Genomic DNA, 13374 nt, shown 5'->3' on the forward strand with positions numbered 1-13374 from the left:
AACGCCTCTTCGTAGCCTGACCTCAATATATTTTGGGGCGATAGTTATCGTTTAGAACTCTGCAGGTTTGGGAAGTGCAGTGCCCCTGAGCTCCATTTCCCAAGTCGCTTTTTTGTGAGTGGGACGCAACACGGCTGGATGGCTTCACGCCCTCTTGTCGATCCGCGGTGGCAGGCTGAACCTCTGGTGAATTCTTCTTCGTGATGGGAAATGAGAGTGACATGTGGCCGACCAAACACCTCCAGCGAGTCTCTCATTGGTTCCCCCTCTTGCAGTTCATCCTGCGGACAAATTGCAGACGGTACGAAAGAGGCATGGAAAGGCGCCGAGTCTCCAAGTGGGGAGATTGTTAGTAAGGGGGCCTGAATGGAGAACACGAGCACCAGGAGATGAAAACTGAGGTGAGTTTCAGAAAGCTTTCCCGATCCCACGGTGTAGCATCCGCTGGGTTTCCAATGAGTGCTTTCGCTGTCGGAAGATTGCGTTGAACCTGGAGAGTTGGGACCCATGGAATGGGGAGCACGCAGGATTCCTTTCAAGGGTCTGCATTTGCTTTCCCAACCTCACCAATCGTCTCAGCCCCAAGAGTGTCCAGCCTTATGTCTTCCGCCGCTGGGGCTGTAGATGTGGTCAATCCTGGTTGCATGCCAGTCCCTGAACGCATTTTGGAAGAATTTCTCTCTGTTTTGCCCTGCTTGTTTCTTCTTTATGTTGGAAATGTATCCTCAGAATGGGTCTGAGCTGATTTTCCCTGCTGGTTTTAGGCCGCTTTACACACACTTGATGCACTTACACAGAGATATCAAGACTTAGCTTTTAAGATGCTTACTAGTCGGATAGATACTTGTGCGATGAACAGGGTCTGGTGAGTCCAGTTGATTGAGCAAGGAGTAGGTCGTGTCCATTCCATATTCGGTTTTCGGAAGGGTATGTGTGCTCATTTCAAACTCGAGTTTTATGCGTCACCCCACCTCACCTTTCCCCTGAAGCAGGCATAAGTGTGTTTTCTAAAAGCGTGACTCTGTTCTGTTTGGGGATTCCGTTCATGGGGAGCGATTTTTACATTCCCTCGATAAGTGATATCATAAGTTTCTTTTTTTGTGGGACTTATTTCACTGAGGATGATCGTACCTAAATCCACTCAGGATGCTGCTACCAGCCTCATGACGTGGATTTCATGGCTGAGTGGCACTCCATTGGACCTACGTAGCACCACTTGTCCACTTGTCCACTTGTCTTTGTCCATTTGTCCACTCGTCTTTGTCCACTTGGCTCTTTCCTGGGATATGAAACGTGTACCGGAGTGGAGGTTCTTGTCAAGACAGCAGCCCTCACCTTTGGGGTCCCTGTGTCTGGTTGATTTTTTCATTTTCCCAAGGTCAACGCCCATGTGTGGAAGTGCCCTATGCTCTGTGGTTCTGTGTTTTACATGGTTTGGGAAAGAGGATACATTTGTGAAGATTGGCTGTTGGCCATTGACATCCCACCCATCAGCTTAACAAGGCTCCCTTGACTCCGTGGGCTGTCCTGCCTTTCTGGTTTTTAGACTTTTTTCGCCTGGCCCTTTTGCCCCGGGGGGGGGGGGGGGGCGAGAGATTTCTTTGTCGTGCTGATTTGCTCTCCCAGGTTGCTTGGTTGGCCAAAAAGGGCGTATGCGTTTTTTCCTGAATATATTCAGGAAAAAAACGCATACGCCCTTTTTGGCCAACCGCATCATTGTCCACGTTCTGGCGCTTTTCATGTGCTATCGGGGCCATTCCGATGTACCCGTTGACATCCGTTTCCTGCAATTCTGCCTTGCGTTCAACGCCTCTTCGTAGCCTGACCTCAATATATTTTGGGGCGATAGTTATCGTTTAGAACTCTGCAGGTTTGGGAAGTGCAGTGCCCCTGAGCTCCATTTCCCAAGTCGCTTTTTTGTGAGTGGGACGCAACACGGCTGGATGGCTTCACGCCCTATTGTCGATCCGCGGTGGCAGGCTGAACCTCTGGTGAATTCTTCTTCGTGATGGGAAATGAGAGTGACATGTGGCCGACCAAACACCTCCAGCGAGTCTCTCATTGGTTCCCCCTCTTGCAGTTCATCCTGTGGACAAATTGCAGACGGTACGAAAGAGGCATGGAAAGGCGCCGAGTCTCCAAGTGGGGGGATTGTTAGTAAGGGGGCCTGAATGGAGAACACGAGCACCAGGAGATGAAAACTGAGGTGAGTTTCAGAAAGCTTTCCCGATCCCACGGTGTAGCATCCGCTGGGTTTCCAATGAGTGCTTTCGCTGTCGGAAGATTGCGTTGAACCTGGAGAGTTGGGACCCATGGAATGGGGAGCACGCAGGATTCCTTTCAAGGGTCTGCATTTGCTTTCCCAACCTCACCAATCGTCTCAGCCCCAAGAGTGTCCAGCCTTATGTCTTCTGCCGCTGGGGCTGTAGATGTGGTCAATCCTGGTTGCATGCCAGTCCCTGAACGCATTTTGGAAGAATTTCTCTCTGTTTTGCCCTGCTTGTTTCTTCTTTATGTTGGAAATGTATCCTCAGAATGGGTCTGAGCTGAGTTTCCCTGCTGGTTTTAGGCCGCTTTACACACACTTGATGCACTTACACAGAGATATCAAGACTTAGCTTTTAAGATGCTTACTAGTCGGATAGATACTTGTGCGATGAACAGGGTCTGGTGAGTCCAGTTGATTGAGCAAGGAGTAGGTCGTGTCCATTCCATATTCGGTTTTCGGAAGGGTATGTGTGCTCATTTCAAACTCGAGTTTTATGCGTCACCCCACCTCACCTTTCCCCTGAAGCAGGCATAAGTGTGTTTTCTAAAAGCGTGACTCTGTTCTTTTGGGGATTCCGTTCATGGGGAGCGATTTTTATATTCCCTCGATAAGTGATATCATAAGTTTCTTTTTTTGTGGGACTTATTTCACTGAGGATGATCGTACCTAAATCCACTCAGGATGCTGCTACCAGCCTCATGACGTGGATTTCATGGCTGAGTGACACTCCATTGGACCTACGTAGCACCACTTGTCCACTTGTCCACTTGTCTTTGTCCACTTGTCCACCCGTGTTTGTCCACTTGGCTCTTTCCTGGGATATGAAACGTGTACCGGAGTGGAGGTTCTTGTCAAGACAGCAGCCCTCAACTTTGGGGTCCCTGTGTCTGGTTGATTTTTTCATTTTCCCAAGGTCAACGCCCATGTGTGGAAGTGCCCTATGCTCTGTGGTTCTGTGTTTTACATGGTTTGGGAAAGAGGATACATTTGTGAAGATTGGCTGTTGGCCATTGACATCCCGCCCATCAGCTTAACAAGGCTCCCTTGACTCCGTGGGCTGTCCTGCCTTTCTGGTTTTTAGACTTTTTTCGCCTGGCCCTTTGGCCCCGGGGGGGGGGGCGAGAGATTTCTTTCTCGTGCTGATTTGCTCTCCCAGGTTGCTTGGTTGGCCAAAAAGGGCGTATGCGTTTTTTCCTGAATATATTCAGGAAAAAACGCATACGCCCTTTTTGGCCAACCGCATCATTGTCCACGTTCTGGCGCTTTTCATGTGCTATCGGGGTCATTCCGATGTACCCGTTGACATCCGTTTCCTGCAATTCTGCCTTGCGTTCAACGCCTCTTCGTAGCCTGACCTCAATATATTTTGGGGCGATAGTTATCGTTTAGAACTCTGCAGGTTTGGGAAGTGCAGTGCCCCTGAGCTCCATTTCCCAAGTCGCTTTTTTGTGAGTGGGACGCAACACGGCTGGATGGCTTCACGCCCTCTTGTCGATCCGCGGTGGCAGGCTGAACCTCTGGTGAATTCTTCTTCGTGATGGGAAATGAGAGTGACATGTGCCCGACCAAACACCTCCAGCGAGTCTCTCATTGGTTCCCCCTCTTGCAGTTCATCCTGCGGACAAATTGCAGACGGTACGAAAGAGGCATGGAAAGGCGCCGAGTCTCCAAGTGGGGAGATTGTTAGTAAGGGGGCCTGAATGGAGAACACGAGCACCAGGAGATGAAAACTGAGGTGAGTTTCAGAAAGCTTTCCCGATCCCACGGTGTAGCATCCGCTGGGTTTCCAATGAGTGCTTTCGCTGTCGGAAGATTGCGTTGAACCTGGAGAGTTGGGACCCATGGAATGGGGAGCACGCAGGATTCCTTTCAAGGGTCTGCATTTGCTTTCCCAACCTCACCAATCGTCTCAGCCCCAAGAGTGTCCAGCCTTATGTCTTCTGCCGCTGGGGCTGTAGATGTGGTCAATCCTGGTTGCATGCCAGTCCCTGAACGCATTTTGGAAGAATTTCTCTCTGTTTTGCCCTGCTTGTTTCTTCTTTATGTTGGAAATGTATCCTCAGAATGGATCTGAGCTGATTTTCCCTGCTGGTTTTAGGCCGCTTTACACACACTTGATGCACTTACACAGAGATATCAAGACTTAGCTTTTAAGATGCTTACTAGTCGGATAGATACTTGTGCGATGAACAGGGTCTGGTGAGTCCAGTTGATTGAGCAAGGAGTAGGTCGTGTCCATTCCATATTCGGTTTTCGGAAGGGTATGTGTGCTCATTTCAAACTCGAGTTTTATGCGTCACCCCACCTCACCTTTCCCCTGAAGCAGGCATAAGTGTGTTTTCTAAAAGCGTGACTCTGTTCTGTTTGGGGATTCCGTTCATGGGGAGCGATTTTTACATTCCCTCGATAAGTGATATCATAAGTTTCTTTTTTTGTGGGACTTATTTCACTGAGGATGATCGTACCTAAATCCACTCAGGATGCTGCTACCAGCCTCATGACGTGGATTTCATGGCTGAGTGACACTCCATTGGACCTACGTAGCACCACTTGTCCACTTGTCCACTTGTCCACTCGTGTTTGTCCACTTGGCTCTTTCCTGGGATATGAAACGTGTACCGGAGTGGAGGTTCTTGTCAAGACAGCAGCCCTCAACTTTGGGGTCCCTGTGTCTGGTTGATTTTTTCATTTTCCCAAGGTCAACGCCCATGTGTGGAAGTGCCCTATGCTCTGTGGTTCTGTGTTTTACATGGTTTGGGAAAGAGGATACATTTGTGAAGATTGGCTGTTGGCCATTGACATCCCGCCCATCAGCTTAACAAGGCTCCCTTGACTCCGTGGGCTGTCCTGCCTTTCTGGTTTTTAGACTTTTTTCGCCTGGCCCTTTTGCCCCGGGGGGGGGGGGCGAGATATTTCTTTGTAGTGCTGATTTGCTCTCCCAGGTTGCTTGGTTGGCCAAAAAGGGCGTATGCGTTTTTTCCTGAATATATTCAGGAAAAAAACGCATACGCCCTTTTTGGCCAACCGCATCATTGTCCACGTTCTGGCGCTTTTCATGTGCTATCGGGGCCATTCCGATGTACCCGTTGACATCCGTTTCCTGCAATTCTGCCTTGCGTTCAACGCCTCTTCGTAGCCTGACCTCAATATATTTTGGGGCGATAGTTATCGTTTAGAACTCTGCAGGTTTGGGAAGTGCAGTGCCCCTGAGCTCCATTTCCCAAGTCGCTTTTTTGTGAGTGGGACGCAACACGGCTGGATGGCTTCACGCCCTCTTGTCGATCCGCGGTTGCAGGCTGAACCTCTGGTGAATTCTTCTTCGTGATGGGAAATGAGAGTGACATGTGGCCGACCAAACACCTCCAGCGAGTCTCTCATTGGTTCCCCCTCTTGCAGTTCATCCTGCGGACAAATTGCAGACGGTACGAAAGAGGCATGGAAAGGCGCCGAGTCTCCAAGTGGGGAGATTGTTAGTAAGGGGGCCTGAATGGAGAACACGAGCACCAGGAGATGAAAACTGAGGTGAGTTTCAGAAAGCTTTCCCGATCCCACGGTGTAGCATCCGCTGGGTTTCCAATGAGTGCTTTCGCTGTCGGAAGATTGCGTTGAACCTGGAGAGTTGGGACCCATGGAATGGGGAGCACGCAGGATTCCTTTCAAGGGTCTGCATTTGCTTTCCCAACCTCACCAATCGTCTCAGCCCCAAGAGTGTCCAGCCTTATGTCTTCCGCCGCTGGGGCTGTAGATGTGGTCAATCCTGGTTGCATGCCAGTCCCTGAACGCATTTTGGAAGAATTTCTCTCTGTTTTGCCCTGCTTGTTTCTTCTTTATGTTGGAAATGTATCCTCAGAATGGGTCTGAGCTGAGTTTCCCTGCTGGTTTTAGGCCGCTTTACACAAACTTGATGCACTTACAGAGAGATATCAAGACTTAGCTTTTAAGATGCTTACTAGTCGGATAGATACTTGTGCGATGAACAGGGTCTGGTGAGTCCAGTTGATTGAGCAAGGAGTAGGTCGTGTCCATTCCATATTCGGTTTTCGGAAGGGTATGTGTGCTCATTTCAAACTCGAGTTTTATGCGTCACCCCACCTCACCTTTCCCCTGAAGCAGGCATAAGTGTGTTTTCTAAAAGCGTGACTCTGTTCTTTTGGGGATTCCGTTCATGGGGAGCGATTTTTATATTCCCTCGATAAGTGATATCATAAGTTTCTTTTTTTGTGGGACTTATTTCACTGAGGATGATCGTACCTAAATCCACTCAGGATGCTGCTACCAGCCTCATGACGTGGATTTCATGGCTGAGTGACACTCCATTGGACCTACGTAGCACCACTTGTCCACTTGTCCACTTGTCTTTGTCCACTTGTCCACCCGTGTTTGTCCACTTGGCTCTTTCCTGGGATATGAAACGTGTACCGGAGTGGAGGTTCTTGTCAAGACAGCAGCCCTCAACTTTGGGGTCCCTGTGTCTGGTTGATTTTTTCATTTTCCCAAGGTCAACGCCCATGTGTGGAAGTGCCCTATGCTCTGTGGTTCTGTGTTTTACATGGTTTGGGAAAGAGGATACATTTGTGAAGATTGGCTGTTGGCCATTGACATCCCGCCCATCAGCTTAACAAGGCTCCCTTGACTCCGTGGGCTGTCCTGCCTTTCTGGTTTTTAGACTTTTTTCGCCTGGCCCTTTGGCCCCGGGGGGGGGGGCGAGAGATTTCTTTGTCGTGCTGATTTGCTCTCCCAGGTTGCTTGGTTGGCCAAAAAGGGCGTATGCGTTTTTTCCTGAATATATTCAGGAAAAAACGCATACGCCCTTTCTGGCCAACCGCATCATTGTCCACGTTCTGGCGCTTTTCATGTGCTATCGGGGTCATTCCGATGTACCCGTTGACATCCGTTTCCTGCAATTCTGCCTTGCGTTCAACGCCTCTTCGTAGCCTGACCTCAATATATTTTGGGGCGATAGTTATCGTTTAGAACTCTGCAGGTTTGGGAAGTGCAGTGCCCCTGAGCTCCATTTCCCAAGTCGCTTTTTTGTGAGTGGGACGCAACACGGCTGGATGGCTTCACGCCCTCTTGTCGATCCGCGGTGGCAGGCTGAACCTCTGGTGAATTCTTCTTCGTGATGGGAAATGAGAGTGACATGTGGCCGACCAAACACCTCCAGCGAGTCTCTCATTGGTTCCCCCTCTTGCAGTTCATCCTGCGGACAAATTGCAGACGGTACGAAAGAGGCATGGAAAGGCGCCGAGTCTCCAAGTGGGGAGATTGTTAGTAAGGGGGCCTGAATGGAGAACACGAGCACCAGGAGATGAAAACTGAGGTGAGTTTCAGAAAGCTTTCCCGATCCCACGGTGTAGCATCCGCTGGGTTTCCAATGAGTGCTTTCGCTGTCGGAAGATTGCGTTGAACCTGGAGAGTTGGGACCCATGGAATGGGGAGCACGCAGGATTCCTTTCAAGGGTCTGCATTTGCTTTCCCAACCTCACCAATCGTCTCAGCCCCAAGAGTGTCCAGCCTTATGTCTTCTGCCGCTGGGGCTGTAGATGTGGTCAATCCTGGTTGCATGCCAGTCCCTGAACGCATTTTGGAAGAATTTCTCTCTGTTTTGCCCTGCTTGTTTCTTCTTTATGTTGGAAATGTATCCTCAGAATGGGTCTGAGCTGATTTTCCCTGCTGGTTTTAGGCCGCTTTACACACACTTGATGCACTTACACAGAGATATCAAGACTTAGCTTTTAAGATGCTTACTAGTCGGATAGATACTTGTGCGATGAACAGGGTCTGGTGAGTCCAGTTGATTGAGCAAGGAGTAGGTCGTGTCCATTCCATATTCGGTTTTCGGAAGGGTATGTGTGCTCATTTCAAACTCGAGTTTTATGCGTCACCCCACCTCACCTTTCCCCTGAAGCAGGCATAAGTGTGTTTTCTAAAAGCGTGACTCTGTTCTGTTTGGGGATTCCGTTCATGGGGAGCGATTTTTACATTCCCTCGATAAGTGATATCATAAGTTTCTTTTTTTGTGGGACTTATTTCACTGAGGATGATCGTACCTAAATCCACTCAGGATGCTGCTACCAGCCTCATGACGTGGATTTCATGGCTGAGTGACACTCCATTGGACCTACGTAGCACCACTTGTCCACTTGTCCACTTGTCTTTGTCCACTTGTCCACTCGTCTTTGTCCACTTGGCTCTTTCCTGGGATATGAAACGTGTACCGGAGTGGAGGTTCTTGTCAAGACAGCAGCCCTCAACTTTGGGGTCCCTGTGTCTGGTTGATTTTTTCATTTTCCCAAGGTCAACGCCCATGTGTGGAAGTGCCCTATGCTCTGTGGTTCTGTGTTTTACATGGTTTGGGAAAGAGGATACATTTGTGAAGATTGGCTGTTGGCCATTGACATCCCGCCCATCAGCTTAACAAGGCTCCCTTGACTCCGTGGGCTGTCCTGCCTTTCTGGTTTTTAGACTTTTTTCGCCTGGCCCTTTTGCCCCGGGTGGGGGGGGGCGAGAGATTTCTTTGTAGTGCTGATTTGCTCTCCCAGGTTGCTTGGTTGGCCAAAAAGGGCGTATGCGTTTTTTCCTGAATATATTCAGGAAAAAACGCATACGCCCTTTTTGGCCAACCGCATCATTGTCCACGTTCTGGCGCTTTTCATGTGCTATCGGGGCCATTCCGATGTACCCGTTGACATCCGTTTCCTGCAATTCGGCCTTGCGTTCAACGCCTCTTCGTAGCCTGACCTCAATATATTTTGGGGCGATAGTTATCGTTTAGAACTCTGCAGGTTTGGGAAGTGCAGTGCCCCTGAGCTCCATTTCCCAAGTCGCTTTTTTGTGAGTGGGACGCAACACGGCTGGATGGCTTCACGCCCTATTGTCGATCCGCGGTGGCAGGCTGAACCTCTGGTGAATTCTTCTTCGTGATGGGAAATGAGAGTGACATGTGGCCGACCAAACACCTCCAGCGAGTCTCTCATTGGTTCCCCCTCTTGCAGTTCATCCTGCGGACAAATTGCAGACGGTACGAAAGAGGCATGGAAAGGCGCCGAGTCTCCAAGTGGGGAGATTGTTAGTAAGGGGGCCTGAATGGAGAACACGAGCACCAGGAGATGAAAACTGAGGTGAGTTTCAGAAAGCTTTCCCGATCCCACGGTGTAGCATCCGCTGGGTTTCCAATGAGTGCTTTCGCTGTCGGAAGATTGCGTTGAACCTGGAGAGTTGGGACCCATGGAATGGGGAGCACGCAGGATTCCTTTCAAGGGTCTGCATTTGCTTTCCCAACCTCACCAATCGTCTCAGCCCCAAGAGTGTCCAGCCTTATGTCTTCCGCCGCTGGGTCTGTAGATGTGGTCAATCCTGGTTGCATGCCAGTCCCTGAACGCATTTTGGAAGAATTTCTCTCTGTTTTGCCCTGCTTGTTTCTTCTTTATGTTGGAAATGTATCCTCAGAATGGGTCTGAGCTGATTTTCCCTGCTGGTTTTAGGCCGCTTTACACACACTTGATGCACTTACACAGAGATATCAAGACTTAGCTTTTAAGATGCTTACTAGTCGGATAGATACTTGTGCGATGAACAGGGTCTGGTGAGTCCAGTTGATTGAGCAAGGAGTAGGTCGTGTCCATTCCATATTCGGTTTTCGGAAGGGTATGTGTGCTCATTTCAAACTCGAGTTTTATGCGTCACCCCACCTCACCTTTCCCCTGAAGCAGGCATAAGTGTGTTTTCTAAAAGCGTGACTCTGTTCTGTTTGGGGATTCCGTTCATGGGGAGCGATTTTTACATTCCCTCGATAAGTGATATCATAAGTTTCTTTTTTTGTGGGACTTATTTCACTGAGGATGATCGTACCTAAATCCACTCAGGATGCTGCTACCAGCCTCATGACGTGGATTTCATGGCTGAGTGACACTCCATTGGACCTACGTAGCACCACTTGTCCACTTGTCCACTTGTCCACTCGTGTTTGTCCACTTGGCTCTTTCCTGGGATATGAAACGTGTACCGGAGTGGAGGTTCTTGTCAAGACAGCAGCCCTCAACTTTGGGGTCCCTGTGTCTGGTTGATTTTTTCATTTTCCCAAGGTCAACGCCCATGTGTGGAAGTGCCCTATGCTCTGTGGTTCTGTGTTTTACATGGTTTGGGAAAGAGGATACATTTGTGAAGATTGGCTGTTGGCCATTGACATCCCGCCCATCAGCTTAACAAGGCTCCCTTGACTCCGTGGGCTGTCCTGCCTTTCTGGTTTTTAGACTTTTTTCGCCTGGCCCTTTTGCCCCGGGGGGGGGGGCGAGAGATTTCTTTGTAGTGCTGATTTGCTCTCCCAGGTTGCTTGGTTGGCCAAAAAGGGCGTATGCGTTTTTTCCTGAATATATTCAGGAAAAAAACGCATACGCCCTTTTTGGCCAACCGCATCATTGTCCACGTTCTGGCGCTTTTCATGTGCTATCGGGGCCATTCCGATGTACCCGTTGACATCCGTTTCCTGCAATTCTGCCTTGCGTTCAACGCCTCTTCGTAGCCTGACCTCAATATATTTTGGGGCGATAGTTATCGTTTAGAACTCTGCAGGTTTGGGAAGTGCAGTGCCCCTGAGCTCCATTTCCCAAGTCGCTTTTTTGTGAGTGGGACGCAACACGGCTGGATGGCTTCACGCCCTATTGTCGATCCGCGGTGGCAGGCTGAACCTCTGGTGAATTCTTCTTCGTGATGGGAAATGAGAGTGACATGTGGCCGACCAAACACCTCCAGCGAGTCTCTCATTGGTTCCCCCTCTTGCAGTTCATCCTGCGGACAAATTGCAGACGGTACGAAAGAGGCATGGAAAGGCGCCGAGTCTCCAAGTGGGGAGATTGTTAGTAAGGGGGCCTGAATGGAGAACACGAGCACCAGGAGATGAAAACTGAGGTGAGTTTCAGAAAGCTTTCCCGATCCCACGGTGTAGCATCCGCTGGGTTTCCAATGAGTGCTTTCGCTGTCGGAAGATTGCGTTGAACCTGGAGAGTTGGGACCCATGGAATGGGGAGCACGCAGGATTCCTTTCAAGGGTCTGCATTTGCTTTCCCAACCTCACCAATCGTCTCAGCCCCAAGAGTGTCCAGCCTTATGTCTTCTGCCGCTGGGGCTGTAGATGTGGTCAATCCTGGTTGCATGCCAGTCCCTGAACGCATTTTGGAAGAATTTCTCTCTGTTTTGCCCTGCTTGTTTCTTCTTTATGTTGGAAATGTATCCTCAGAATGGGTCTGAGCTGATTTTCCCTGCTGGTTTTAGGCCGCTTTACACACACTTGATGCACTTACACAGAGATATCAAGACTTAGCTTTTAAGATGCTTACTAGTCGGATAGATACTTGTGCGATGAACAGGGTCTGGTGAGTCCAGTTGATTGAGCAAGGAGTAGGTCGTGTCCATTCCATATTCGGTTTTCGGAAGGGTATGTGTGCTCATTTCAAACTCGAGTTTTATGCGTCACCCCACCTCACCTTTCCCCTGAAGCAGGCATAAGTGTGTTTTCTAAAAGCGTGACTCTGTTCTGTTTGGGGATTCCGTTCATGGGGAGCGATTTTTACATTCCCTCGATAAGTGATATCATAAGTTTCTTTTTTTGTGGGACTTATTTCACTGAGGATGATCGTACCTAAATCCACTCAGGATGCTGCTACCAGCCTCATGACGTGGATTTCATGGCTGAGTGACACTCCATTGGACCTACGTAGCACCACTTGTCCACTTGTCCACTTGTCTTTGTCCACTTGTCCACTCGTCTTTGTCCACTTGGCTCTTTCCTGGGATATGAAACGTGTACCGGAGTGGAGGTTCTTGTCAAGACAGCAGCCCTCAACTTTGGGGTCCCTGTGTCTGGTTGATTTTTTCATTTTCCCAAGGTCAACGCCCATGTGTGGAAGTGCCCTATGCTCTGTGGTTCTGTGTTTTACATGGTTTGGGAAAGAGGATACATTTGTGAAGATTGGCTGTTGGCCATTGACATCCCGCCCATCAGCTTAACAAGGCTCCCTTGACTCCGTGGGCTGTCCTGCCTTTCTGGTTTTTAGACTTTTTTCGCCTGGCCCTTTTGCCCCGGGTGGGGGGGGGCGAGAGATTTCTTTGTAGTGCTGATTTGCTCTCCCAGGTTGCTTGGTTGGCCAAAAAGGGCGTATGCGTTTTTTCCTGAATATATTCAGGAAAAAACGCATACGCCCTTTTTGGCCAACCGCATCATTGTCCACGTTCTGGCGCTTTTCATGTGCTATCGGGGCCATTCCGATGTACCCGTTGACATCCGTTTCCTGCAATTCGGCCTTGCGTTCAACGCCTCTTCGTAGCCTGACCTCAATATATTTTGGGGCGATAGTTATCGTTTAGAACTCTGCAGGTTTGGGAAGTGCAGTGCCCCTGAGCTCCATTTCCCAAGTCGCTTTTTTGTGAGTGGGACGCAACACGGCTGGATGGCTTCACGCCCTCTTGTCGATCCGCGGTGGCAGGCTGAACCTCTGGTGAATTCTTCTTCGTGATGGGAAATGAGAGTGACATGTGGCCGACCAAACACCTCCAGCGAGTCTCTCATTGGTTCCCCCTCTTGCAGTTCATCCTGCGGACAAATTGCAGACGGTACGAAAGAGGCATGGAAAGGCGCCGAGTCTCCAAGTGGGGAGATTGTTAGTAAGGGGGCCTGAATGGAGAACACGAGCACCAGGAGATGAAAACTGAGGTGAGTTTCAGAAAGCTTTCCCGATCCCACGGTGTAGCATCCGCTGGGTTTCCAATGAGTGCTTTCGCTGTCGGAAGATTGCGTTGAACCTGGAGAGTTGGGACCCATGGAATGGGGAGCACGCAGGATTCCTTTCAAGGGTCTGCATTTGCTTTCCCAACCTCACCAATCGTCTCAGCCCCAAGAGTGTCCAGCCTTATGTCTTCCGCCGCTGGGTCTGTAGATGTGGTCAATCCTGGTTGCATGCCAGTCCCTGAACGCATTTTGGAAGAATTTCTCTCTGTTTTGCCCTGCTTGTTTCTTCTTTATGTTGGAAATGTATCCTCAGAATGGGTCTGAGCTGATTTTCCCTGCTGGTTTTAGGCCGCTTTACACACACTTGATGCACTTACACAGA

The sequence above is a fragment of the Kogia breviceps genome, chromosome 3, assembly GCF_026419965.1.
Source record: "Kogia breviceps isolate mKogBre1 chromosome 3, mKogBre1 haplotype 1, whole genome shotgun sequence".
NCBI lineage: Eukaryota > Metazoa > Chordata > Mammalia > Artiodactyla > Physeteridae > Kogia > Kogia breviceps.